This window comes from Pinus tabuliformis, chromosome 5_1, assembly GCF_031772625.1.
Source record: "Pinus tabuliformis cultivar Carrire ecotype Pingquan chromosome 5_1, CPIR1, whole genome shotgun sequence".
Lineage (NCBI taxonomy): Eukaryota > Viridiplantae > Streptophyta > Pinopsida > Pinales > Pinaceae > Pinus > Pinus tabuliformis.
Window position 1 is genome coordinate 397,043,875 of NC_142305.1, and position 12,140 is coordinate 397,056,014.

Consider the following 12,140-nt stretch of genomic DNA (forward strand, 5'->3'; position numbering starts at 1 on the left):
GAAAGATATTCTTGTTTGATTTGTTTATTGTAGGTGTAATTGTGGGCAAATGAATCTACTACTTAATGTTTTAAGTTGCCAACAAATGAAAGGATGAATGCACAAAGTTTAGCATATTGTGGGTTGATTTAATATTGTACGTATAGATATGATTTGGTTGTGTATTCATATGCAAATATCTGGTTTGATTGTGTATGTAGATGCATATATTTGACTTGGTTGTGTATGAAAATGTAGAGATCTGATTTGGTTGTGTATGCAGATGTAGAGATCTGATTTAGTTGTATATGCGTATGCAAATATTAGTGTCTTGGTTTGACATTGTATCGTGAAACTAAATAATTTGTCATTGTTGTTTTACTAAGACAAAGATTGTGTCTCCAAAGAGGGTTTAATGATTAATGTTCTGATATTTGTATGTTGGTTGTATTCTTGAATATCGCGTACACATGTGTATATAGCATATAATAGTTGCTTATACATTTTATGTTAATAAGCTTTTAATATTATTGCTTGATCTGATTGTTGGAAGTTGTCTTGTTGTTGATTGATGTATATGATGATGGTAGATGAATTTGTTGGAAATAATACTGAGAGGGGGGGTGAATCAGTATTATCAAGTCAAATATTTCCTTTTTCAACTCCAAATAATATACGCTATTTCAGTTAATAAAAACCGCGTATATACGCAACTACAGATAAAGAAACCCGCGTATATAGAGTAGACTTATAATTAGATTTATCTTTCAGATGTCAGTTATTAATCTGTGAATCAGAAGTAAATAAACAGTACCAGAAACAGTGAAACAGAGCAGAAGACAGTCACACATAAGAACACAAGGTATAAGGAGGAAACCCAATGTGGGTGAAAACCCCCTGTTGCAATTCGTCTCTATCTTCTTTTTAATTAGAAACTTCTCTTTACAATGTTTTGTACTAGTGCAGTCTTTACGAGTACGCAGGCTACAACATGCAGAGAGCTACAACTCTCTCTTGTTCTCCAGCTTTCCTGGAAGGGAGCTCCAACCCCCTTAGTTCTTGTACTAGCTTGAGATACTAGTACGCAGGCTTCTACCTGTAGAAGGCTGCAACCTTCTCTTTGCTTTCAGGGACCTCGTTTCAATAATTTTCACACTGGATCCACAGATAGCATCAATCAAACATCAATAATTTCTGCATCAACCAAACTCCTTTTCACCAATCAAAAACTGAATCAAATAAACACTTCTTTGACCGTTGTACCCAGAACACAGTAACTATAATCAAACACCAATTCTGAACCCAGAACACTGCAGCAATAAAACAGAAGCAACTAGAACATAAATCAAGATATGTACGCTACTTCACTATTCAGCAACCTGCATGTATACGCTTCTGTACCACAACCAACCTGCGTATACGCTTCTTTCATTCACAGAAAAAGCGTGTATACGCACCTGCACTTCACTGAACCTGCGTACAGATCTATAAAGGATAATTCATTCTTTTAAACATTCAGTCATTAGTTAACCCAGATTATCAGATTTATAGATCAAGAGTGCGCCACATATAACAGATCAAAATCATACAGAAATATCAATGTTCAAGCCTTGAGATTTTGATCCATCAATAGACCTTATCCTTCTTGCGCTCAGGTTCCTCCTTCATTCAGATCTAGATCTGCACCATAACCCAATCACCAGTATTCCAGATCTAGCACAATATCAGATATTCAATAAATCAGATGATCCTTTGCCACATGATCTCCTTCCCCTTTTATAGTTTTAGGCCTTCCACAATACCACGGTCCAAAACCATAATAAGCCAATACCAAGGACCCAATACCTGGGATCAACACGTCTGACGAGGTATCATGGTCCAAAATCATAGGTTCAAGTACCAAGGACTAACTACCACGGACCAAAGGTAAGTTCTCCAACATATACGCGCTTTTCCTTGCATGAAAGTGCGTGTATATGCACACGCGCCTTTGAAACGTCTAACCCGCGTGTATACGCGACTTCGCCTAGATGAACTTGTGTATATGTCTTTTCCTTCATTCTGAAAGCCTGAACTGAGATCTGTTACCAAAGAGAGTTGCCATCAAGGACAACACCTGTGCCATAGCTCCAAACCTGTGCCATAATGCCAACAATCTCCCCCTTTGGACTTGATGGCAACCCAACATCCTCAAAGTCAATCTCCCCCTTTGTCATCAAGGGCAAAGGGTTGTGCTCCCCCTGAGTACATGCTGAAAGTTCTGCCCTGCTGTGCTGACCATGCTCCCCCTGACTGTAGGCAAGATCTGCAAAAGATGTTCTTCAAGAAGAACCAAGACATATACATTATGAAAGACCTTCCTATCACCAAAAGACTCAATACATACATCCATCACCCAACCAAGTGGGGATACATCAGAAATTTACATATGACAACCAAGTTCATTACATGTTCATCCTAGGCATAGTGGGGAAACCAAAATAGGTCGTTACATGACCTTGACACCATAAAGGAGATACCACAAAAAGAGATACATGACATAGAGATGAATTATCTAGAACAAGACTTATGAAAGTCACAGGTAGCAGCATCTGTCCATAATTATTCAGATCAACAACCAAGATTTCCTTCTGTTCACCCGCTGCCTCTGTTCCACCTAAAACCAACAACAACTTGAGTACTTGAACCAAGATCTTCTAAGGTAATGCCAACAATGCATTATTAGAAGATTATCTGCTCCCCCTGAACCTGTGCCAGATGGTCTCTGTCAGACCCATATCAGACTCTCTTCAACCAGAGTCTGTCCTTGCTGATTTTCTTCAGAACTCCATATACACGACTGCACCTGCATAAATCGGCGTATGTACACGGATGCCCCTCATCCAACTCGCGTACACCATCTTTTCTCTGAAATAGACAAGCTTCAACAGCAGGATGAAGCATCAACTACTCCCAGCTTCTGTCTGAGATATTCAAAAGTTTCCCTGGGCAGTGGTTTGGTGAGTATATCAGCAACTTGTTCCTTAGAAGGAACATACTCCAACTTGACTTTTTTCTCAAGCACTTGTTCCCGAAGAAAGTGATATTTGATAGGTATGTGCTTGGTCTTTGAATGCATGACAGGATTCTTTGAAATGCTTATTGCACTCGTATTATCACATAGGATAGAGACAGGTGGAGTACAAGTGATTTGAAAATCCTGCAAGGTTTGCATCATCCAAAGAAGTTGAGTGCAACAAGATGCAGCAGCCACATATTCCGCTTCAGCTGTAGATAAAGCAATCGAACTCTGTTTCTTGTTGAACCAAGATACTAATCTGGAACCCATAAAGAATGCACCACCACTTGTGCTCTTCCTGTCATCCACGCTTCCGGCCCAATCTGCATCTGTGTAAGCATGAAGTGTGAGATCTGTATCTCTAGGATACCATAAGCCATAGTTTTGAGTTCCTTGAAGGTACTTGAAGATTCTCTTGACTGCCTGAAGATGAGTTTCCTTTGGATTTTCCTGAAATCTTCCAACTATTCCCACTGCATGCATGATGTTTGGTCGAGTACCTGTCAAATAAAGTAGACTTCCAATCATAGATCTATAGGTTGGTTGATGCACAGATGTTGATTCATCATTTGCATTGAGGCTGCATCCTGTAACCATGGGGGTACATACTGGTTTCGAATTTTCCATGCCATACTTCTTCAGAATCTGCTTGAGGTACTTGGTTTGAGACAAGAAGATTCCGCCTTCATTTTGTTGGATTTGCAATCCAAGAAAGTATGTCAGTTCTCCAAGCAAGGACATTTCGAATTATTTCTGCATCACCAAGGCAAAACCTTGACTCATAGCTTCTTCATTGCTTCCAAAGATAATATCATCTACATACACAACAAGTATTAGCAATTTGTTATTTTCAATTTTTATATAGAGATTGCTATCTGCTGATCCTTTTGAAAAACCTTGTTGATGAAGGCATTTATCCAAATGATAGTACCAAGCCCTTGGAGCTTATTTAAGCCCATAGAGAGCCTTTTTAAGTCTGCATACAAGATTTGGATCATTCCCAAGGATGAAACCATCTGGTTGCTCGATGTATACTTCTTCTTCTAAGTCTCCATTTAGAAAGGCTGACTTCAGGTCCATTTGAAATACTTTGAACTTCTGAAAGCTTGAGAGAGCAAGGAACATTCGGATGGCTTCATGTCTAGCAATGGAAGCAAAATTTTCTTCAAAGTCTATTCCTTCTTGTTGAGCATACCCTTTACAAACAAGCCTGGCCTTGTTTCTAATAACTTCCCCATTTTCATTCAACTTGTTCTTGAAGATCCATTTTGGTCTAGGAACCAACTCCCAAGTGTCATTCTTTTCGATCTGCTCAAATTCTTCATCCATTGCCTTGACCCAACATTCATCTTTGCATGCCTATTTTACATTTTGTGGTTCAATGGAGGAGAGCAATGCCAAATAGCTTGAGGCTTCTGCGATTGTTCTTCTAGTTTGTACACCTGCTTCTTTCTGCCCCAAAATCTGAGATTCTGGATGATTCTTCTGAACGTACCTGGATGGAGTCTTCTCTTATATCCTTGTCTGTCCCTCTGGTGCCTCTTGAGGTTCTTCTTCATCATTTGTCTGATTTGGAGAGTAGTCTTCATCCTCATCGATATTTTCATGATTTACTTGCCTAGGGATGTATCCTTTTTCATCAACCACTACATCAATGTTGTCAGCAATTCTTCCAAGTCTTTTATTGTAACACTTATATGCTTTGCTGTGGGGAGAATAACCAAGGAGAATGCCTTCATCTGCTCTAAGTTCAAGTTTGCCAAGCTGCTCATCAGTATTCTTAATATAGCATTTGCTCCCAAAAATTTTGAAATGCTTTACCGAAGGAGTCTGACCATACCAGAGCTCATGAGGAGTTTGAGTGCTGTTCACTCGGACATTTGTTTTGTTGAGAATAACAACCGCAGCATATGCAGCTTCACCCCAAAAGGTTGCGGGAGTTCTAGACTCATCAAGCATAGCACGAGCCATTTGTTGGATTGTTCTGTTCATCCTTTCCACCACTCCATTTTGCTGAGGAGTCCTAGCTGTAGAGAATTCCCTTCTTATTCCATGTTCTTCACAGAAATTGAAAAATTCATTTGAGGTAAACTCCCCACCTCTGTCGGACCTGAGGCACTTAATTTTGTAATCTGATTCATTTTCAGCCAAGGCTTTGAAGGATTTGAATTTTTCGAATGCTTCGTCTTTGTGCTTCATAAGTCCTAACCAAACAAACCTGGAGAAGTCGTCAATGAATAATATAAGGTATTCTTCTCCTCGAGGTGACCTTGTCCTAAATGGACCACATACATCTGTATGGACTAGCTCAAGAGGCCTGCTAGCTGATCCTTCCTTCTCAGGAAAGTTAGTTCTGGTTTGCTTACCAAACTGACATGATTTGCATATGATGTTGTCCGGAATTCTGATATCTGGAAGACCACGAACTGCCTGGTATTTGCATGCTTTCCTTATTTTTGAAAAGCTTAGATGCCCCAACCTCCGGTGCCATAACCAGTGTTCATCATCCTTGCTCAAATAGCATTGTTGTTGTCCTTCTTCAAATATGTATAGATTATTTGGATTTCTTCTGCCTTTGATCACTGTTTTTCCTGTATCAAGATCACGAACACTACATCCATTTGATCGAAATATTACCTCGGTTCCTTGATCGCACATCTGACTAACACTCAGTAGATTATGCTTCAAGCCATCAACATACAAAACATTTCCAGCCTTGACCTTTTCTTTCAACTAAGCAGTGCCTTTTCCTTTTATGGCTACAGGGGTATCATTTCCAAAAGAAACCTTCTTTCCCTTTTCTAATGCAGTATATGATTCAAGTTTTTCTTTATCACCTGTCATATGCTTCGAACATCTGCTGTCGATATACCATAGATTTTCCTGTCCTTCTGCATAAAAGGCTATCCCACATCTTTCTGGTTGTGGTTCCTTCATTCTCCATGTTCTGGCACTTGAGGTTTGTTCCTTCTGAGTTGTCTTCCAAAACCTGCTCCTGCATTCAGAATCTTCATGACCAAAGTTATTACAAATAGAACATTCAACTTCATTTTCAAGGACTGAAAAGTTGTTATAAGTCCTTTTCATGATCCCAGTCATATTCCTTTGTTTTTGAGCTTCTCTAGTCATGATTGTCTTATAGGCAACACATTGGGCTGCTTTGTGACCAAAGTTATGGCAAGAGAAGCATTGGCCATTGAAGAAACTCCTGCGATTATCAAATCTATCATCCAACCGATGTAGTTTCTACTGACATCAATTCTTGAGGAAACTTGGGAAGATTTTACCTGTGGCTGATTGTAGCTTCTATTTGTCCTTAAGGTAGCTTGCCCCCAATTTTCTTTATAGTCTTTGTTCGTTCTTTAGGTAAATTGTCCCTGATTTACCTGATGATTTCTATTAGGCCTTTTCTTGCTCCTCCTTGCTGCATCAAGATAACTTTTGGAGGTGGATGCTTGAGATGTTTCTCCATTATATCCCAGACCTGTCTTGATTAGTGGAGAACGCTGCACATTGATAATCTCATCCAGAGTTTCAAATCCTTTAACAAATTTAAGATTAATAGCTTTTGTTTTCTCAATCTCCTTTCCAAGACCAAAAATTTCACATTCCAATTTTTCAAGATGTTTTTCCCTTTCAGCCAGTTGACATTGCAGAGAATCAATAATCGCATTTTTCTCTTCTAAGCAAATTTTGAGATTAGACATCTCTTCATAAAAAGCTTCTACATCTATAGCATCCATGTAGTCATCATCTTCAAAAGCCATTAAAATTTTATACTCATTACCTCGTTCATCTTCGTCACTATTTGAAAGTCCATCACTATCTTCATGAGTGTAATAGCTTTTCTTATTTGCATTCTGTTTCTTGTTCCATCTAACAGGTTATTTCCCTTTTTCAATCTTATCCTTGTGAGGACATTTGGCAGCATAGTGACCGACTCTTCTACAAGCAAAGCATTTGAAAGGTAACTCACCTCGGAACCGTCCAGTACCCCGTTGAAGATTTCTGACAAAATTTGATTCTTCTTCTTCTTCTGACATGGGTCCTGACTCGTAGTACTCACCTTTGCCTGAAGCCTTGAAGACAGTTTCTCTCCTGTCTGATGGACCTCTTTTCCTCATTTCATAAGCAGTTAGAATTCCGTGCAGCTGTGACATTTTAAGGCTTTGTAGATTCTCTTTTTCTTCTATTGTAGAAACTTTAGATTCAAACCTAGGGGACAAAGATCTTAGAACTTTTTCAACCACAACGGCCTCTTTTTTTTCTTCACCCAAATTTTTCATACAATTAACAATCTCATCTACACGAAGAAAATAGTTAGCCACACTTTCATCATTATACATCCTGAGATTTTCATACTGAATCCTGAGGGTTTGAAGTTTTGCTCGTTTTACCTGATCATCTCCTTCATAGCTCAGAACAATCTTGTCCCATATCTCTTTTGCGGATTTAAACTGCATTACCTTGACAAATTCTGATTGAGATAGGCATCCTAATAGAGTATTGACCGCCCTTTTATTTGTTTCATATTTCTTCTTCTCAGCCAAATCTATAGGAGTTGCTGATGGAAAAGTATACCCTGTATCTATGATATCCCAGACTTCTGTACCACGAGATTGAAGATAGGCAGTAACTCTTACCTTCCAATAAACGAAGTTTGTCCCATCAAAAATTGGTGGCCTGATTGATGCTTCCCTCTCGTAGTTGCTCATGATGAACGATCTTCCTTCAAGCGATCAAGCTTCTTCTGAAGGACCTGCTCTGATACCAATTGTTGGAAATAATACTGAGAGGGGGGGTGAATCAGTATTATCAAGTCAAATATTTCCTTTTTCAACTCCAGATAATATACGCTACTTCAGTTAATAAAAACCGCGTATATACGCAACTACAGATAAAGAAACCCGCGTATATAGAGCAGACTTATAATTAGATTTATCTTTCAGATGTCAGTTATTAATCTGTGAATCAGAAGTAAATAAACAGTACCAGAAACAGTGAAACAGAGCAGAAGACAGTCACACATAAGAACACAAGATATAAGGAGGAAACCCAATGTGGGTGAAAACCCCCTGCTGCAATTCGTCTCTATCTTCTTTTTAATTAGAAACTTCTCTTTACAATGTTTTGTACTGGTGCAGTCTTTACCAGTACGCAGGCTGCAACCTGTAGAGAGCTACAACTCTCTCTCGTTCTCCAGCTTTCCTGGAAGGGAGCTCCAACCCCCTTAGTTCTTGTACTAGCTTGAGATACTAGTACGCAGGCTTCTACCTGCAGAAGGCTGCAACCTTCTCTTTGCTTTCAGGGACCTCGTTTCATTAATTTTCAGACTGGATCCACAGATAGCATCAATCAAACATCAAGAATTTCTGCATCAACCAAACTCCTTTTCACCAATCAAAAACTGAATCAAATAAACACTTCTCTAACCGTTGTACCCAGAACACAGTAACTATAATCAAACACCAATTCTGAACCTAGAACACTGCAGCAATAAAACAGAAGCAGCTAGAACATAAATCAAGATATGTACGCTACTTCACTATTCAGCAACCTGCGTGTATACGCTTCTGTACCACAACCAACCTGCGTATACGCTTCTTTCATTCACAGAAAAAGTGTGTATACGCACCTGCACTTCACTGAACCTGCGTACAGATCTATAAAGGATAATTCATTCTTTTAAACATTCAGTCATTAGTTAACCCAGATTATCAGATTTATAGATCAAGAGTGTGCCACATATAACAGATCAAAATCATACAGAAATATCAATGTTCAAGCCTTGAGATTTTGATCCATCAATAGACCTTATCCTTCTTGCACTCAGGTTCCTTCTTCATTCAGATCTAGATCTGCACCATAACCCAATCACCAGTATTCCAGATCTAGCACAATATCAGATATTCAATAACTCAGATGATGCTTTGCCACATGATCTCCTTCCCCTTTTATAGTTTTAGGCCTTCCATAATACCACGGTCCAAAACCATAATAAGCCAATACCAAGGACCCAATACCTGGGATCAACACGTCTGACGAGGTATCATGGTCCAAAATCATAGGTTCAAGTACCAAGGACTAACTACCACGGACCAAAGGTAAGTTCTCCAACATATATGCACTTTTCCTTGCATGAAAGTGCATGTATACGCACATGCACCTTTGAAACGTCTAACCCGCGTGTATACGCGACTTCGCCTAGATGAACCTGCGTATATGTCTTTTCCTTCATTCTGAAAGCATGAACTAAGATCTGTTACCAAAGAGAGTTGCCATCAAGGACAACACATGTGCCATAGCTCCAAACCTGTGCCATAATGCCAACAATCTCCCCCTTTGGACTTGATGGCAACCCAACATCCTCAAAGTCAATCTCCCCCTTTGTCATCAAGGGCAAAGGGTTGTGCTCCCCCTGAGTACATGTTGAAAGTTCTGCCCTACTGTGCTGACCATGCTCCCCCTGACTGTAGGCAAGATCTGCAAAAGATGTTCTTCAAGAAGAACCAAGACATATACATTATGAAAGACCTTCCTATCACCAAAAGACTCAATGCATACATCCATCACCCAACCAAGTGGGGATACATCAGAAATTTACATATGACAACCAAGTTCATTACATGTTCATCCCAGGCATAGTGGGGAAACCAAAATAGGTCGTTACATGACCTTGACACCATAAAGGAGATACCACAAAAAGAGATACATGACATAGAGACGAATTATCTAGAACAAGACTTATGAAAGTCACAGGCAGCAGCATCTGTCCATCATTATTCAGATCAGCAACCAAGATTTCCTTCTGTTCACCCGCTGCCTCTGTTCCACCTAAAACCAACAACAGCTTGAGTACTTGAACCAAGATCTTCTAAGGTAATGCCAACAATGCATTATTATAAGATTATTTTCTCCCCCTGAACCTGTGCCAGATGGTCTCTGCCAGACGCATATCAGACTCTCTTCAACCAGAGTCTATCCTTGCTGATTTTCTTCAAAACTCCATATACACGACTGCACCTGCATAAATCAGCGTATGTATGCGGATGCCCCTCATCCAACTCGCGTACACCATCTTCTCTCTGAAACAGACAAGCTTCAACAGCAGGATGAAGCATCAACTACTCCCAGCTTCTGTCTGAGATATTCAAAAGTTTCCCTGGGTAGTGGTTTGGTGAGTATATCAGCAACTTGTTCCTTAGAAGGAACATACTCCAACTTGACTTTCTGCTCAAGCACTTGTTCCCGAAGAAAGTGATATTTGATAGGTATGTGCTTGGTCTTTGAATGCATGACAGGATTCTTTGAAATGCTTATTGCACTCGTATTATCACATAGGATAGAGACAGGTGGAGTACAAGTGATTTGAAAATCTTGTAAGGTTTGCATCATCCAAAGAAGTTGAGTGCAACAAGATGCAGCAGCCACATATTCCGCTTCAGCTGTAGATAAAGCAATCGAACTCTGTTTCTTGTTGAACCAAGATACTAATCTGGAACCCATAAAGAATGCACCACCACTTGTGCTCTTCCTGTCATCCACGCTTCTGGCCCAATCTGCATCTGTGTAAGCATGAAGTGTGAGATCTGTATCTCTAGGATACCATAAGCCATAGTTTTGAGTTCCTTGAAGGTACTTGAAGATTCTCTTGACTGACTGAAGATGAGTTTCCTTTGGATTTGCCTAAAATCTTCCAACTATTCCCACTGCATGCATGATGTCTGGTCGAGTACCTGTCAAATAAAGTAGACTTCCAATCATAGATCTATAGGTTGGTTGATGCACTGCTGCTGATTCATCATTTGCACTGAGGCTGCATCCTGTAACCATGGGGGTACATACTGGTTTCGAATCTTCCATGCCATACTTCTTCAGAATCTGCTTGAGGTACTTGGTTTGAGACAAGAAGATTCCGCCTTCATTTTATTGGATTTTCAATCCAAGAAAGTATGTCAGTTCTCCAAGCAAGGACATTTCGAATTCTTTCTGCATCACCAAGGCAAAACTTTGACTCATAGCTTCTTCATTGCTTCCAAAGATAATATCATCTACATACACAACAAGTATTAACAATTTGTTATTTTCAATTTTTATATAGAGATTGCTATCTACTGATCCTTTTGAAAAACCTTGTTGATGAAGGTATTTATCCAAACGATAGTACCAAGCCCTTGGAGCTTGTTTAAGCCCATAGAGAGCCTTTTTAAGTCTGCATACAAGATTTGGATCATTCCCAAGGATGAAACCATCTGGTTTCTCGATGTATACTTCTTCTTCTAAGTCTCCATTCAGAAAGGCTGACTTCACATCCATTTGAAATACTTTGAACTTCTGAAAGCTTGAGAGAGCAAGGAACATTCGGATGGCTTCATGTCTAGCAACGGAAGAAAAAGTTTCTTCAAAGTCTATTCCTTCTTGTTGAGCATACCCTTTACAAACAAGCCTGGCCTTGTTTCTAATAACTTCCCCATTTTCATTCAACTTGTTCTTGAAGATCCATTTTGTTCCTATGAAATTCTTATCTTTTGGTCTAGGAACCAACTCCCAAGTGTCGTTCTTTTCGATCTGCTCAAATTCTTCATCCATTGCCTTGACCCAACATTCATCTTTGCACGCCTATTTTACATTTTGTGGTTCAGTGGAGGAGAGCAATGCCAAATAGCTTGAGGCTTCTGCGATTGTTCTTCTAGTTTGTACACCTGCTTCTTTCTGCCCCAAAATCTGAGATTCTGGATGATTCTTCTGAACGTACCTGGATGGAGTCTTCTCTTCTATCTTTGTATGTCCCTCTGGTGCCTCTTGAGGTTCTTCTTCATCATCTGTCTGATTTGGAGATTAGTCTTCATCCTCATCGATATTTTCATGATTTACTTGCCTAGGGATGTATCCTTTTTCATCAACCACTACATCAATGCTGTCAACAATTCTTCCAAGTCTTTTATTGTAACACTTATATGCTTTGCTGTGGGGAGAATAACCAAGGAGAATGCCTTCATTTGCTCTAGGTTCAAGTTTTCCAAGCTGCTCATCAGTATTCTTAATATGGCATTTGCTCCCAAAAATTTTGAAATGCTTTACCGAAGGAGTCTCACCATACCAA